Source organism: Pleurodeles waltl, chromosome 9 (assembly GCF_031143425.1).
Source record: "Pleurodeles waltl isolate 20211129_DDA chromosome 9, aPleWal1.hap1.20221129, whole genome shotgun sequence".
Taxonomy (NCBI): domain Eukaryota; kingdom Metazoa; phylum Chordata; class Amphibia; order Caudata; family Salamandridae; genus Pleurodeles; species Pleurodeles waltl.
In genome coordinates, this window is record NC_090448.1 from 648,446,555 (window position 1) to 648,461,700 (window position 15,146).

Sequence of the window (15,146 nt, forward strand, 5' to 3'; positions counted from 1 at the left end):
ATAGTACCCATTCTTCCATTTATCCATCTTTGCACCCAAGAGCCACCCATCCGTCTATCAACCCATCCACTCAATAACATTCTTACACATATTGATTAATATCACCTGTCCAATACACCCATTTGTTTGTCAATCCGTCCATTTGTCCATTCATCCATGCAGGCACCTATGTTCATCCATTCTTCTATCAACCCATCCATTCATCAAGATCCATCCACTGATCCATTCATCCTCCTGACCAATGAAACCATTTATTCACCCATCTTTCCATTTGCACATTCTGCATTCATGTCCAAACTCTCCATCCATTGATCAATCCATCCACCTACACATCTATCTGTCCCTCTGTTCGTCTATATATTCATCAATTCAACATCTACCTCAAACAATAATAATTGAACCATAAAGGTGTTCAATGAAAATGAAAATCTGCTCTGTAAGAAAAAATAGTAGTGTCGTACTATTGAGAGGAAAGTAGTAAAAAAAATACAAAACCATAGCCAGACAAAAAAAAGCAGCACAGGCCACAATATAGAGCTTTTCAAATAACCTAACGGGTATTATAAAAAAAATAAAAAATAAGATAGAGATATATATATATATATATATATATATTGCATGATTTGCTTAATAACCATTGACGCTGCAGTGGAAGCCCGTCCTGCTACCTGCAGAACGTAGCTGCCAGCTGCATAGTGAACCAGAAGGCTGTGAAAAGAAACAGCGTAGAAATTACGGACAGATGCTGTCTGCTATCAGAGCAATAACGGTCAACCGAGGTCAGGCTGAAACTATGAACAGTCCCTGTAATTTCTGTCAAGCGGCGATTCAAAAACTTTTACTCCGCACTGTTCTTGTTTTTTCTTCCCATTGATGTGAATGTTGAGTATGAATTTGAGTATCCAACTACCTGTCCCAGAATGCAATGCTTGGAACGAAAGCAAGCCTGTTGAAGGTGCTTCCAAGCAAACATGTAATTTGCCGCACCAATTAGAAATTCGGTTGTTGGACCCTTTCTCGTTAGCATTTCCTTTGCCCTGGATGTCCTTGTTTTTAATTTTCCTGAATCAATGCGACTAAATAAACGAGGGCTGCGCGACATGCATGACAGTTACGTACTTCCGGTGGCGCCGGAAGTTACTTCAGTTGGCCAGCCTCTCTTTTGGTTTATGCTGCGAGAGAGTTTTCTACAAGCAGTCATACCTTGAGTGCATGTTTGGGGAAATATATTATAAACTAGGCACGCGGAGATCAAATTATCATCTTTGACAGGAGGACAAGTCGGGTAATAATTGGCTTCTGTTTTGAATGGAGATTTTTTTGGCTTCTGCTGTCCGTTTAAAAGAGACGTTTTTCAAGTGCTGCACATGACACAAACCTACACGGCCGAAAACTAAATGTGACGCTTAACGGCACAAACTGTAATTTTGTAAAAATGTAAAATGTAGTCGTGTTACAGGGCTAATTTCTCGCAGGGCAATTATCGCTGGTGTATAGTATAACTGCAGTTTTTGAGGGGTACATTTTTCGCGCATTTCCCTTTATTAACATTTGTTTTCTTTTAAGTGTTTTGGTGGATTGAATCGGAGGAGGGTTATCTAGGTGTACTGCAGTCAGTGCGATGTATTGGACGGGTACAATAAACATTTCCCCACAGACTGGACAGAGAAATCGAGTGTTTGTAAAAGGCAAGAAAGAGTTACGTTTCAGTCGCGGTTAAAAAAAAGGGGAGTTAATTTCAGTGATGTTTTGGGCAGTTTACCTGCAGGGGAAGAGATGTAGAGGAAAGCGATGCAAAAAGTCCGAGCAGATTCTCCCTTCCACACCAATGTGCCATTTTACTGAACACTATTTATTTCATTTTGGTGAGCACTGAGATGTATGTGACCCCCACCTCGCAACGCAGAAGACCCCAGTGAATTTAGGGCTGTACAAAAGGTAGTGGTAGGTGTGGAAAAACCGCTTGAGCCCGAGTTAATATAGCTTTTTTTTTTTTTTTTTTTTTTTTTTTTTTTAAGTGCTAAGGCTGGTACCTTGCACAACATGTAAGTCACAGAGTCGAGATCTGGCTAATCCACTTGCTGAGTTTGCCTGCTAATTATTTGCTGCGCTAGGAGTCCGGTAGTGAGTTAGAATGTGCTAAATACAAAAATGGTTGCCTATTCAAGTGCATATGCTACATGTGCGTGCACATGCTTGTACGCGAATTTGAATTAATGTAAGTGGCTCTGACTAACCAAAGAACATATATTCATTCTGGACTTTGTACACACCGGTTTTGTGTGTGTACTAGCATACAGTGCCACTGAAATGCACACCAGTAACATTTGTGGAGTTGTCCGTCCAATACAGAAATGTAAAATTGTGTGTGCATGCTAGTGTGGTACTGGGCAGCTCCTACAGTGTGGATACCAGACCGTGTTTGTGTGCCCGAGGATGCATGTTTATAAAAATTTTGTACAGATTTGTGCACAGGCTTTTGTTTCACTTTATGCGCCTTGGTGCATACTTGCGAAGATTTACGTGTTTTGAGTGCCGTGTGAGTACCATGGTTGTATAACCATCAGAGTGCATGTGTTTGTTTCGGTGTATATTTTCTGGTATATGGCTTCAGACTTCAAACTAGTTTGCATTTAGGCGCTAAGGGCCCAATGATGTTTGAATTTGGAGCCTGTGAAAGGCGCTGGATTGAGAGTACTATACATTAAGGATAGTCATGTTTCTTCTCCCGAGTTTTGATGTAAGTTTCAGCCTTTTTTAGTGCTGTGACTGTTCTGATGTTGTAGGACTCCATTGGTTGTGATCCTCATAATGCAGAGTTGTTTTTCAGTATTCTGATGCTCTAGAGGTTTGAAGTTGTGAAGTGTTCTAATAAAGTGTTGTGAATGTCTCATCTTGTATGCTTCTACAGTTTGAACATGTTTATTTTGGGTGGTTATGATTTCTGTATTTTACAATTCAAACTTCAGCCACAGGGACACTTCTTCCTTGCACAAGGGCCCATGACACACTGGCTACACCACTGCTCCTTTCCCATGTACCTGGGTTGGCATCTCTAGCCCCTAGTCCACATCTCTTCCTGTGAAAGCTCAGCTTGTTTCGGTTTGACGTTCCAGGGGAACTCAACCTCGAGCAGTTAGTGGCTTGGCCACCTCTACTGAGCAGGGTGTATAAACTCCCCTCTCAACACCACTGAGGCAGGCTCAGTTAAATTCCTTGCTTTCTAAATGTAAAATTGTGTTTGTGCGAGCCTATCTGAAAGTGATTGAATGTGACCCTCATTTCGAAAGTGGAGGCAGTGGGAGTTTGTATTGTATTGTATTTTTCGTATTTATGAAGCGCATTCCGGCCGTAACATAGAAGAGCTGGGTATAAGAGGAGTAAGTGTCAAAAAATTGAGGGAAAAAGACAGCTACTGGGGGAAGAGCCACGTTTTGACTAGCCTCCTGAAGGTCATACATTTTTGTTCCTTCCTAATAATCAGGGAAATGAATTCCAATACTTGGCAGCCGCTACAGTGAACACTTTATCCCCCATTTAGCCTTGCGAGTTCAAGGGACATGGACCAGATGGGTTCCTGTTGATCTTAGTTCACGGCTCAGCATATACATATGTGTCTCAATGCCTGCTCATTTTAGGTGCTTATTTATTTTAAATGTCAGAATGTGGTTCTCCACCAATACGTAATCCTAATGTATGACTGACACTTTATTATTTCTTATGAGGAATAACTGCTGTGATGCCACGAAAACATTGTTTGATGGCGGAAAATCCCTAGCACAATGAAAGACCCACTATTGTTTGTGTTTGGACAGCAGAGCTCTACATGGGATGAGGCAGACCCAGGAATGATAGAGCCCTCATCCCTCCACTTTCAGTATTTTATTACTGTATATATTATAAGGCAGAGGATTACACTCTCTTGCTCTCCCTCACTAGCTGCTTTTCTTCATCCCGCTGTAATTTTGGTCTCCATGTATGTGCCTTTTTTGAGTAGATTGTGTGTTCCTGATTGTGTTTGAATGTTCTAAAATATGAAACAAGCAGTGGCAAAGCTAATAAGTCTGACACTGATCTCCAGCTTTTTTTTTGTTTTTTTGGTCCATGCTTTTATTTTGTAATGTTTTTGCAAAAGTTTGTTTCGGAACCTGCCAGGCATGCATTAATCTTGGGAGAAAAAAATAATAATAATAATTGTTGGCTAAAAGTAAACTTACATTTTTGGTATCAAAAAGCACACACTGCCATAGTAGCGCCTTGCTCTTTAAGGAATTATTTTGTGTGTGGATGTGCTTATTGTGAACAGGAGGAATGCCATTGCTGAAGGTGAAGATAGCCAATTGGCAGAAGTGGGCTGACCCACTGTCCTGTATCGTATAATTGATGGATGCTAAATATGAATGGCACAGTAACAGACCAGTTGGTGAAGAGGGCTGACTGAAAGCCTCAATAGCGAAATATATTATACTTAGAATTTTAGTAAAATCAAAAGGTCTTGGCTAACACCAGACTTAAAATAGAGAATGGAGTCAGTAAGTCTCCCTGCATTGTACTGAGATTATATTGTGATCACAGGGAGTCCTGTTAGAGCCAAAGGCACTAACATGAACTCAAAGAATCCCACAGTAACAGCAGGGGGCTTTATGGTGAAGTTTCTTACTTTAAAGATCAAGTGCAGATCTTTGGGATAGGTGGCTGTCTAGTGAATTTTCTCAAAGGCTTTTTCTTAAATTTATAAGTTGTTTTCTGGGGGATTGTCGGATTTCAAAACCACCAAGTAGTATTTTGTTGACATAATTTGAATTGTGGATTTGTGGCAACAATAAAGATCAGAAAATTACATAAAATGGGGTAAAATAAACCTCCTTGCAGGCCTCAAGAAATCTACTCGCCCGCTCGCTATGGTGAGTCAGACTTAATCAGGGCAAGCTATTTATAGGGCTTACTGGCCCATTCTGGTGAGCTGACAAATGACAGGAGTTTAATAAAGGTGCCTCTAAATCTTGTTTTCATTTTGTCGTGTTTACTCTGCATATGGAGACCGAGGTCAAAAGTCAGTTTGTCTTCTTACATTTCCTTTCCTTTCTCTGACTGCAAAGTTAGAAGATTTTATGAAGAGAATTTTCAGACAAATTGTGCTGTGCAACATGTGTGAAAGGCTGTGTCAGGCTTTCTTACTGACACAACATTTAAATAGCTAGTAGGTGACCTGCACAAACATTTCAAATCATATTTCGGTAGTTGTGAAGTCACATTTATGTAATTCTGTCTTGTGAAAATAAGATTATTTATTGGATGAGGACAAATTGGAACACTTTAATTGGCCCATGATACATATTTTTGCTGAAAGCCAAATAACAAACAGTGTTTATGTGCTATGTAGTTTCATCAGTAAAACTGTGTATCATTGAGAGAGCTTGTAGCCCTTTGAGTGGGAAATGTGCTGTCTGTAAATGACAATGCAGCACCACATCATACCCTAGTAATATATTTATTGAAAGTGAGGTTTTAAACGAGCTGAGAAATATTCCTGCCCTGATGGCATTGCTATTAGTGAACTGAGAGGCAAGTCAGGAGTCATTTATACTCCATACGAGGGACAGATTTGTATTATACATAGAGCAAATGTTTTGTCTATTACAACAAAACATATTTTTTTGTTACAACAGACATGCTGAACTTGCATGTTTGAAAGTGCTCTCATGTGTTAATGAATAAAAAGGCAGCTATGTAAAATAAAACATTAGCCCTGGATCATACGGTCACACAATTTGAGACTAGTTTAGGGGTTAAATACATTAGTTAGGTCGAGTAGATTATTGAAGTTAATAGACCTGCATGTCTAGTAAAAATTTTATGATTTTTCGAGGCCTGCACTGCCCTTAAACAGCACCTAACCATGACCCCTAAAAACCTTACCACCCCTACACTCTACCCATTCTTGAACCCTAAAACTAATTTCTATGTCTAAACTCCACCTTTCTCTCAATCCCTTACACCACCCTAAACTCCACCCAATCCTGAGTGCTAAAAACTCTTCACTAACCCTAACCTTTACCCATCACTGACCTTTAAAAACCCTGAGCACTGCTAAACTCCAACCATTCCTGTACCCTAAATCCCCTTTCTATGCCTGAACCCCACCCATCCTGACCACAAAACTTCCCACAGGACCCCTAAACACTACCCATCCTTGAAATGAAAAAAACAGTAGCTAGTCATAAACGCCACACAATTTACATGCAATTTTGGATTTTTCCCTAAAATGATCATTACATTAAAGTGGTTCCTTTAATTATTGGTTTATTTGTATTTCCTTAAAATTTGGTTTCCCCATATTTTGTTTCCTCCAGTGTGGTCTCACATTTGAGGATTTCACTTTTTTCCGTTAATCACGCACATCACTCAAGATCATCTTAGAGCAATGATTCCTAGACTTTTTAGAATCACAATCAACTTTTTTAAACAAAAAACTTTCACGGCTCACCTGCCTTTCACCAAAGTGATGCTGAGCGATTTTTGACTGTAACGAAAGCATCGTGTGGTAGCACATTTTAATTGAAAGACAGCACATTTTCCATTGCAATGGCCACTAAATTTGCACAGGCATACAGTTTTACCGATAAAACTAGCACACAAATCAAAATTTGCAGAAATCCGGTTTCTGTGACATTTACCCTTTGTGCATCACCAAGTAAATGTCTTAATTTGGTTTGATCCCAGTAAAATATCTGTTTCTATTACACTTCAGAATTACAAAAAATGGCTCATTTCTACTTTCCCAACTGCTGGTTGCATATTGTTCATTTACAGGTATTTACATTTTGTTGTGTGTTGCAAAAAAAACCTACATTGTCGCATGTTTCACTCTAAAAACTATTCTCACTTTGCAGTCAGAGAAAGAAAAGTAAACAATTGCCCATGTTAAAAGAATGAAGCAGGCTGACCTATGAACTCCTTTTTTGTTGTTTTTTTGTTTTTGTTTTTTTAATGTGACAAGTTAAGACATTTTGACTTATTGTTTCTGAGTTTCACCACTCATCAAAAATCAGCTTGTGACCCAGTTTGGTAAACGCTATCTTAAAGTAGTACATCCCTCGTATAGAAGTTATCATGCAGTGATAGAGCCAAAATCTTGGAGTAGTACATCTCCATCATTAAGTGATCATTAATTAGTAAAGTCCCATTCTAAAAAATTTTGGGATCATCCTTGAGTAATTCAACCTCATTCCAAAGTCCTCACAGGATTGTTCTGTAACAATGCAGCCCCATCCTGAAATACTCATAGGTTCATTCTGGATTAGTACAGCCTAATCCTTATTTCACCATGAGCCCATCCTGTAGTAGAGCAAGATCATCTTGTTTTCGACTGATGTAATTGGGAAGCTACCCTTCAGTAATACAGCCTAATCTTGAAATCAACATGGGATCATCTCACAGAAATAAATAATCGTCAAATGTTTTGTTCTGAAGTAAAGAGGAACTAACCCTGGAGTAGTTCCAGTGATGACTCTAGTAATCCCATTTAAATATATCACTCTATACACATATTTGGGAATGGTATGTTACCTCTCCAGATAATTACTGGGATGGATCAGCTGAAGTCATCGGATGACTTCCAAATGCTTCCAGGATGATGATCTTTTTTTACTTGGGAAGGTAGCTTGTAGGAGGGAATCCAGGACCAATTACTTAGACTATTTGTTGTTAAAATCATCTGCAAACTATAGGTGGGAAATGTAGTACATAAAATGTGCATACCTGTAGCTGTCCATGCTACCCAACACTCATTCTTCGATTGTTGCTATTGAAATTTCATGCAGCTTTTATTCTGTTTCTACATAGGAAAGTGTATGAAGCTTTTCTAGAGGAGGACAGTAAATGTAGTCTAGGTGTTAAACATTTTAATGTGTAGTTATTAATTGACTGTTTATATTTTTAGGGAACATATCTATTTTAATACTTTTTTAAGTATAAAATGTATCATTGTAGTACGGCAATTTCACTCCTTTTAGATGCAGATTTTTTCTGATGTTGCATTGGCAGAGGGAAGGTTTTTAAAGGTTATTCCTGTTTAGATGAATGAATTGCTCCTGATTAACATTTTTTAACGTATTGCTGTGACATGTTGTATTTATTAGTTTTATAGACTATCATCCGAATAAACTTATTTTACTAGTTCCACATGAGGGAGGGACATTGGTGGTTGACAGAAGACAAATGAAAGCTCAGCTTGGTTTGGCTTCGAGGGTCCAGTACATCGGACTGAGTCAACCTCAGTATTTTGGCTTGAGGCGTCAGTGCCTCATATACCTCTAGTAAAAAAAAAATGTGAATCTTTGTAACACAAAAAACACACCTTGGCACTTAAAAAGGGTCATGCTGATATATGTAATTTCTACTTTTTATTCTCTTGTTTCAGCATGTTTTCTTAATTTTTAGATGCCAAACTAAATGGGTTGGCTATTTTTGGTAGAACTTTAGTTTGTTTTGGGCTCCTTTCAATGACAAATCAAGCTTGCTTTTTTCCTTGTTTTTCTAACCTAGCGACTTAATGTTAATATTCACAAAGAAGGTCTTAGCGCTCCTTGGCAGTGCCTTTGGCACATATCGCTGCAGAGAGCCACACAACACATCATTGTGTTACACATGTCACCTGCTGCGTTTTCATTGCTATCCCTCATCTTACTGTTTTGGAAACCCCTCCTTTTCATTTGCATCTTGCCTCGCCCCCTTTGGTGCCACTGCAGGGTGCTCTGTACGCGTAAAATTAAGCTGAACTGTGCTGCACTTGCCTGGACTTACCTTGGCTGCCACAAATGAGTTGTGTATTGTGTGCGACTCTTAAATGCAGAGGGTGGTTTAACTCCCTTTGCCTAGCGACTCTGCTTTTTCTTGGGACCTGGTTACCTGCAACACCTCTCCACAGGGGCAAAATAGAACTTTCAACTAGCTCCGAACCCATTGCATCCCCTGGAGGAGGCAGACAGCACATGCTCATTTAACATCTCTAAGTTACAGTGCCCTCGGGTGTCAACTGCCTTGATACAGTGGCTGCTAGTTTCATATACATATAAAGGAATTGTTTACTCCTTCATTTAGGTGCTCTGAGCTTCTCTAATGGAGACCATTGCTTCTAGGCCATAGAAAAAATGGCCAACACGGAGAGCTGAGCCAGAGCTGATCCGAGGATCTGGCTTGGCTCTAAAAGCCCATGTAGAAGGTGAGCTCTAAAAGTATTTGACATGTAAGTCATGCAGCAAAATTCATATTTAAATATGATGAAGTTATTTAAAATTCAAAAACGTGTATTCATTAGTATGCAGGTGCATTTCAGTACTTCAGATTAAGTCACTGCAGTGAAGAGTACTTATTAGCCTTCCTGCTCCTGCAGCCCTCCTGGCAGTTGCATTAGTCAACAACGAGGCAAGTCTGCTGCCATGTATAAGATATATATATATATATATATATATATATATATATATATATATATATATATATATATATATAGTGAAGATTATTGCAGATTGAACATTATAGTCTATTAAAATACAAGAGGTTTTTCTATAGTGCACATTTTGAACGCACATATTTGAAAGCTATCTCAAATGTGAACATGAAGATAAGAGTCTTGGTAAAATTAAAAACTTGTCTAGGATTACACAATTTTGTCAAGGCTGGAAAATGTGACTCTACAATTCAGCTACTAGATGGGTATCAGTTTCCCTCTTGTCAGTTTTACATCAAAGGCTTGTCATGAAAGCTCTCTGACTTTAGTTCTTGACATAGGAGACTATTGCCTGTGTAGCAGGTCCCAGCCACATGAAAGCTTGGACCGTTTTTGATCAGGGGGTAAAGAAGGCGTCGAGCGGAGACAGAGACAGGTACCTGGCTCAAGCTTTCATTGCTTTACCCAACTCTAATCGGTAAACTTCTAGTGGGACTGTACTAGTGCTTCCCAACCAGCTACCTTACTTCTAGTGGCCATTACCTCCTGTTCAGACTTCCTAATCACAATAATTGATTACCCTTGAGCAAATGCTCTTCCCACCAGAAGAATCACCAAGAAAAAAACTCCACTTCCCATGGCAGGGTTTTGGGCCTTAGTAACCACACTGAGTGCCTGTTTGATCTTGAACAAGAAAGCGGTGGAGTAGGCTCCCAATTTGGTTTCCTCTTTTGATTGATTGCTAGTTTCTCAGCAGCGTTTCTTTTGCAGGAAGTAGTGGGCTTCTCCCATCAGTATGTGGCATATTTTTATTGATTGTTGTTTGCTATGTAACCCTATATTTAAGGAAGACAAGCAAAACCTCCCCATTGACATAGACATAATGGAGGAAGTCAGCAGAATGGAAGCATGTTGAGGCCGAGAAGGAGGACCAGCCTGATCCAAAGAGATTAAGCCCGGCATAAGAGGACCTAGACAAGTAGTTAAAATTCTAGTGAGTAATTTGATATCCACATTAAGGAGGGATATTGGACAGTATGAGCCACATTGTTTGCCTTGCCCTAGCTTTGGAATGACCACTATGAAGGCCTCCAACTTGAAGGATGGAATTGTATCCGGACCCGCTACTGAATTGAAGTCAAGTCAATATAGGGGTAAGTGTAGTACAAAAGGTTTTCATGAAATAGCGCCAGAAAGCCATCCGGCACTGGGGACGTGAGAGATTTTTGTTGACCAATGGCGGAGTATAGGCCTGTTCCGGTGTCAGTCACTGTGTGTGTGTGCGCTTCTCAAAGGTAGAGGCCTGGTCCTTCGGGAGGCAGGGTCCGCCCAGTATAGAACTCCTTGTTCAAACCTTGGAAGGCACAAGCTATGTGGCTGTCTCCCATAATTTTAGAAAATGCACACCCAGGGCCTGTCACTTGCTCCCTTAAATCTGGAATTTATTAAAATATCTACTTGTCCGTGTGACAGGCGGCTTCATAAATCTACTTGTCCTGGAAAAAAAAAAATCCATTGTCCATCGGGTGCCGTGTAGTGCGGTGACAAATTATGGCACCAATCTCACTATATTGGAGCTCTGATAATAGCCTTTCTGATTATGTCAGGGCTGATACTGTATTAGTCCTTGAATACCAACAGTTTCCTTATTTTACCACTTTTCTGCAGATCAGCATACCGGGGCTGTAAGAAGCAGTAAGCAGTAGTTCTTGAGTTGGAATGCCTTTGAGTCTGTGCAAACCTACTAACTTGCATGTTTTTAAGGATTTTCACCAGCTGTTCTCTAATCTTTTCCCATACTCGGAAACATTGGAAACTTACTACTGACAGGCACGATTAGAAGTTCTCCCAGGGTTGGGAAAAAGTGGTTAGAAAGAAAGTTAACTTGTAAACGCTTAGTAGATTTTCGAATGAGCAAGTCTACACAAGCATATTTGCTTGTGCTAAAATACAGTTCACAAATATTTTCTAGGAGCACGATTTCCTTGTCTATTTCTGTCAATTCATGAAAATCATAATTCTGTGTTAATGCAAAGACCTATACCACTGGTGCACTTCTAAGATTTGGGTCCCTAACTAGGTCGGGCATTTACCAAGGTCTTTTGTTTTTATTAAAATTCTATTTTTCGCTCTCTATCCATCTGTCGGTAGGCTTTGCTACTACTTCTACTTTTTCACAAGGAGCATGTTAGCACACAAAATAGTTTTGTTCAGTGACTGGAACTACTGTGACAATGTGTGCTTTTGGAGATCAAAATACAACAATAAAGTTTTACAAAAGTCATGCCAAAACAAGACGTGCATTGGCAAACCTCAAAACACTGTCCACCAGTATCTCGTCGGTTGGCTTTGCTAATGTTCGTTTATTTTCATGTTTAACATAATTTTGTTAAAAATGGTTGCATTGATTTTCCATTAGGAATATATTTTGGAAATACTAGCATCCATCAAAACATTCCTCTAAATGATACTTCAAATAAATGGTACCTAAAATTTCACAGTAATTTAGCAAAAGTTTTCTTTTTCCCCAGTTGCATTTTTTTACGAACATTTTATTTTGAAAGTGAGGAATCATCAATCTTGCTTTCAAGCTTCTGCAAACATTTGCATCGAATCAAAGAGCGTTACACATAGCCTCAGAGCTCGAAAAATCATAAAAATGGTACTAGACCTGCAGGTCGAGTAACTTAAATAATCTATTCGACCTAACTGTAATGTGCTTGACCCATAAACGGGTCTCAAGTGGTGTAATCCTAGGCCAATAATTCAGTCACCTTTTTCTTAATTCTCACACATGATTGCACCTTAAAATTTGTGAGCTCAGCATTTCTGCAGTAAAAAAAACTCTTTTGTTTGATTAAGTAGACTAAGGTTTGCTGCATGCATCACAAGAATCTAGCCCACATATCCTAGGACTTCTTCCCTTTTTTTTTTTTTTTTTTTTTTTTTTACTAACAACATTGTCATCAAGGCAGGAGTGTTTCTCAGTTGGTTTAAACACTCAATTGTAATACATATATTGCTAAACCATGATGTGGTAACCTATTGTCAGTTACATAGTAACTTTCCAATAAATGTCCAAAAACCTAGCCACTAACCTTCAGCTTTACTGCTAAAACTATATAGTTTATTAACAATCTGTGAAAATTGGGTTTCAGAAAACATATCTTTGCACATCAACACCTAAAGTATTCTGATTTGTTTTCATCATATTATTATAATATGTCTCATGGCACAGAAATATAAAAAAGGGCTTTCATAACTACTGAAATATATTTTGAAGTGTTTGCACAGTTGACTTAGTCATTTAAATGTTGTGTGTTAGGAAAAACCTAACACCCTATATCCTTTCATTTTACATTCTAAGCAGCAGGTTACACAGTTCACCTTACAACGTCCTGGAACTCTGCATTCAGAAGGAAAATTATTTGCAAGAAAAACTGACTTTTGACCTCGTTCTTTGAACACAGAGCAAATGTGATATTAGAACAATATTTAAAGGCGTCTTTTATTGCCCCTCACCTTTTCAACTGAATAGAACACCTGTTAAGTGTCAGCTGACCTAATCAAATAAGACTCGCCCATGGTCGAGTGGATTTTTCGAGCTCTGAGCCTCATACTGTTAAACTCTTCAAATGCGTGCATCCACTTTTTTTTTTTTTTTTTTGGTGGAACCACTGTCCCTAGTGCAGTCCAAGCTTACAACATTTATTTATAGAGCTCACCCTAATAATAAAGGCTTTACATTGATGCACCATAAATACAAGTTCGAACAGCATTAACATATGCTCACAAATATTACCTCAACTGCAGACAGTTCCCTTTCCTGTAAATTGACAACCAAAGAGTTTGAGCTGCAGAGAGGTGGGCCTAATTGTCCCGAGGACAAAATAAACATGAAAACTTGTTGTCCTTGACCCTTAACAATATGTCCTGGGTGACGTCTATAGGAATTTCACACCCCTGCTGGAGCTCCTTTGTACGCAGGAAGTGATCTAGGCAGGCATACGTTTTGTGAACGTGTGAATAAAATGTGTAATCCTGAATGTGTGAATGTTTTTCGCGCCAGAGATATCTCAGTTCCATCTCCTGTAGCCATTTCGTTCCCTCCTGGCATAGGGCTCCAGTGTGTCCAGAGCATTTTGCTGATCTAACAAGGTCATTGTTGACCAATAGATTGAGCCCACCCTGTACCCCTCCCCCCACTCCCAAGCCCCAGGCTATCCTGGGTTGACATGACCTCTGCTACAACATGGTGTAGGAAGCGTCCCTGTCCACATTTGGAGTGTACTGGGTCCCTAGTGTAAATGCATGATAGCCTATTCTCACTGCTGATCGCCAGTAGCCTGCCTTTGAGTTCAACCAATTTGGATCCCACCTTGCCACTGAAGGAGTGGGACACCAGCACAGTCACACCTGCAGTCTTGGAGGGGGTAGATGAGAAGAATTGTTGTAAAAGTCGTGAGAGCGCAGCCTGTACCAATTGCCAGTAACTGAGTTTCGTCCAAGATCTGCCCCGGATTGTTCTAAGTAGGACAGAATGGCACAGTGTTTTATTGGATTACTGAGTTCCTTCACATTAAAGATAATAACTTTTAAGGTAGTATGTGTGTCGTGGGTGTAAGGGACACGCAGTGAAATTACCCTGTGTTAGAAACCCCATCTTCTCTCCCTCGAATCATGGGGGTGTGTGTGGGGTGGGAGGTGTAGCTATTGTTGAGCACCAGGATGGCCTGAGTCGGAGCCTGCCTCTGTCCGGAGTGGATTAGTGGTAGGAGTGGGCTATGGGTTTTTAGTAAATCCCCCTCCGGGCTTGGGTCGCAGAAGTCCCCTCATTCCAGTTTAGTGCGAGTGGTAATGGGCAGTGTGCTCAGGGCCCCCGTGCTGCAGCTGCTATCATCTGTCTCTCTCTGATAGTAGAACCATTATTTCAGGAGGTTGTTGCATGATTGGGTCCCCCCCAGGGGTATCTGGTGTTCATCCTGGGGCTCTGGAGGCTGGTACCAGTGTGGAGTACTCCATTTCTGGCTGCAGGCAGTCTCTGCCCCTCCTTCATCTGGGGGTCATTGCTCCAACTGTTCCTGTGTGCCAGATTGCTGCACAGAGCCTTAGGAGCATCCCAGCATAGGCCCCAAACTCGGAGTGGGCCATGTGCAACAGGTAACACTTCTGGTAGGGCATGGCCATCTGTGCTTGACTCCATGTGGCACTTCACTCCCGCTGATCGCCGCTCTACCGGACTGAGGTGGGGTGGGGTAATCCAGACTGCAATGGCATGCAGGCAGGCCCTCAGAGAGAAGGGAGGTGACCCAGGTGACCGTCTCACATGCACTGTAACGCGACCTCCGCCATTTCACTTTGCACAGCTCGGCTCACTCTGTGAGTGCTGCTCGCCAGGGCCACACAACAGGGTCGGAGTTCTCCACATACACCTCCTCTGGTGCTCCACAATCTTCAGTGGTGGTGTATGCACCGTGGGCTCGCCTTGCTTGAGTTGCATGGCGGTTAACTGGGACCCATTGGTGGCGGGAATAAAGAGATGGGGAAACACGGCTTATCCTCCCCCCATCTTGGTCGCGCCCTCCCAGCTACAGCTTTTAAAGCAAGGGAGTATTCAGCTTCTCTAAATAGACATACGATAGACACTCCAGGCACTCCGGACCCAAATGATGATGTGGTGGAGAAAGACAAGGGTGTG

The 15,146-nt window shown here is 40.6% G+C and overlaps 1 protein-coding gene across 2 annotated transcripts in view; it reads left to right on the top strand.

The window, feature by feature from the left end:
* Positions 1 to 1,126: 1,126 nt before the first annotated feature.
* CLASRP (CLK4 associating serine/arginine rich protein) overlaps positions 1,127 to 15,146 on the top strand; it is a 664,783-nt gene continuing 650,763 nt past the window's right edge. The window contains exon 1 of one of the 2 annotated variants that reach the window (XM_069207696.1): positions 1,127 to 1,285. The gene's annotated coding sequence lies outside the window, so the exon portion shown is untranslated. The remainder of the gene's footprint in view (positions 1,286 to 15,146) is intronic. The other variant, XM_069207697.1, reaches the window with a different exon arrangement.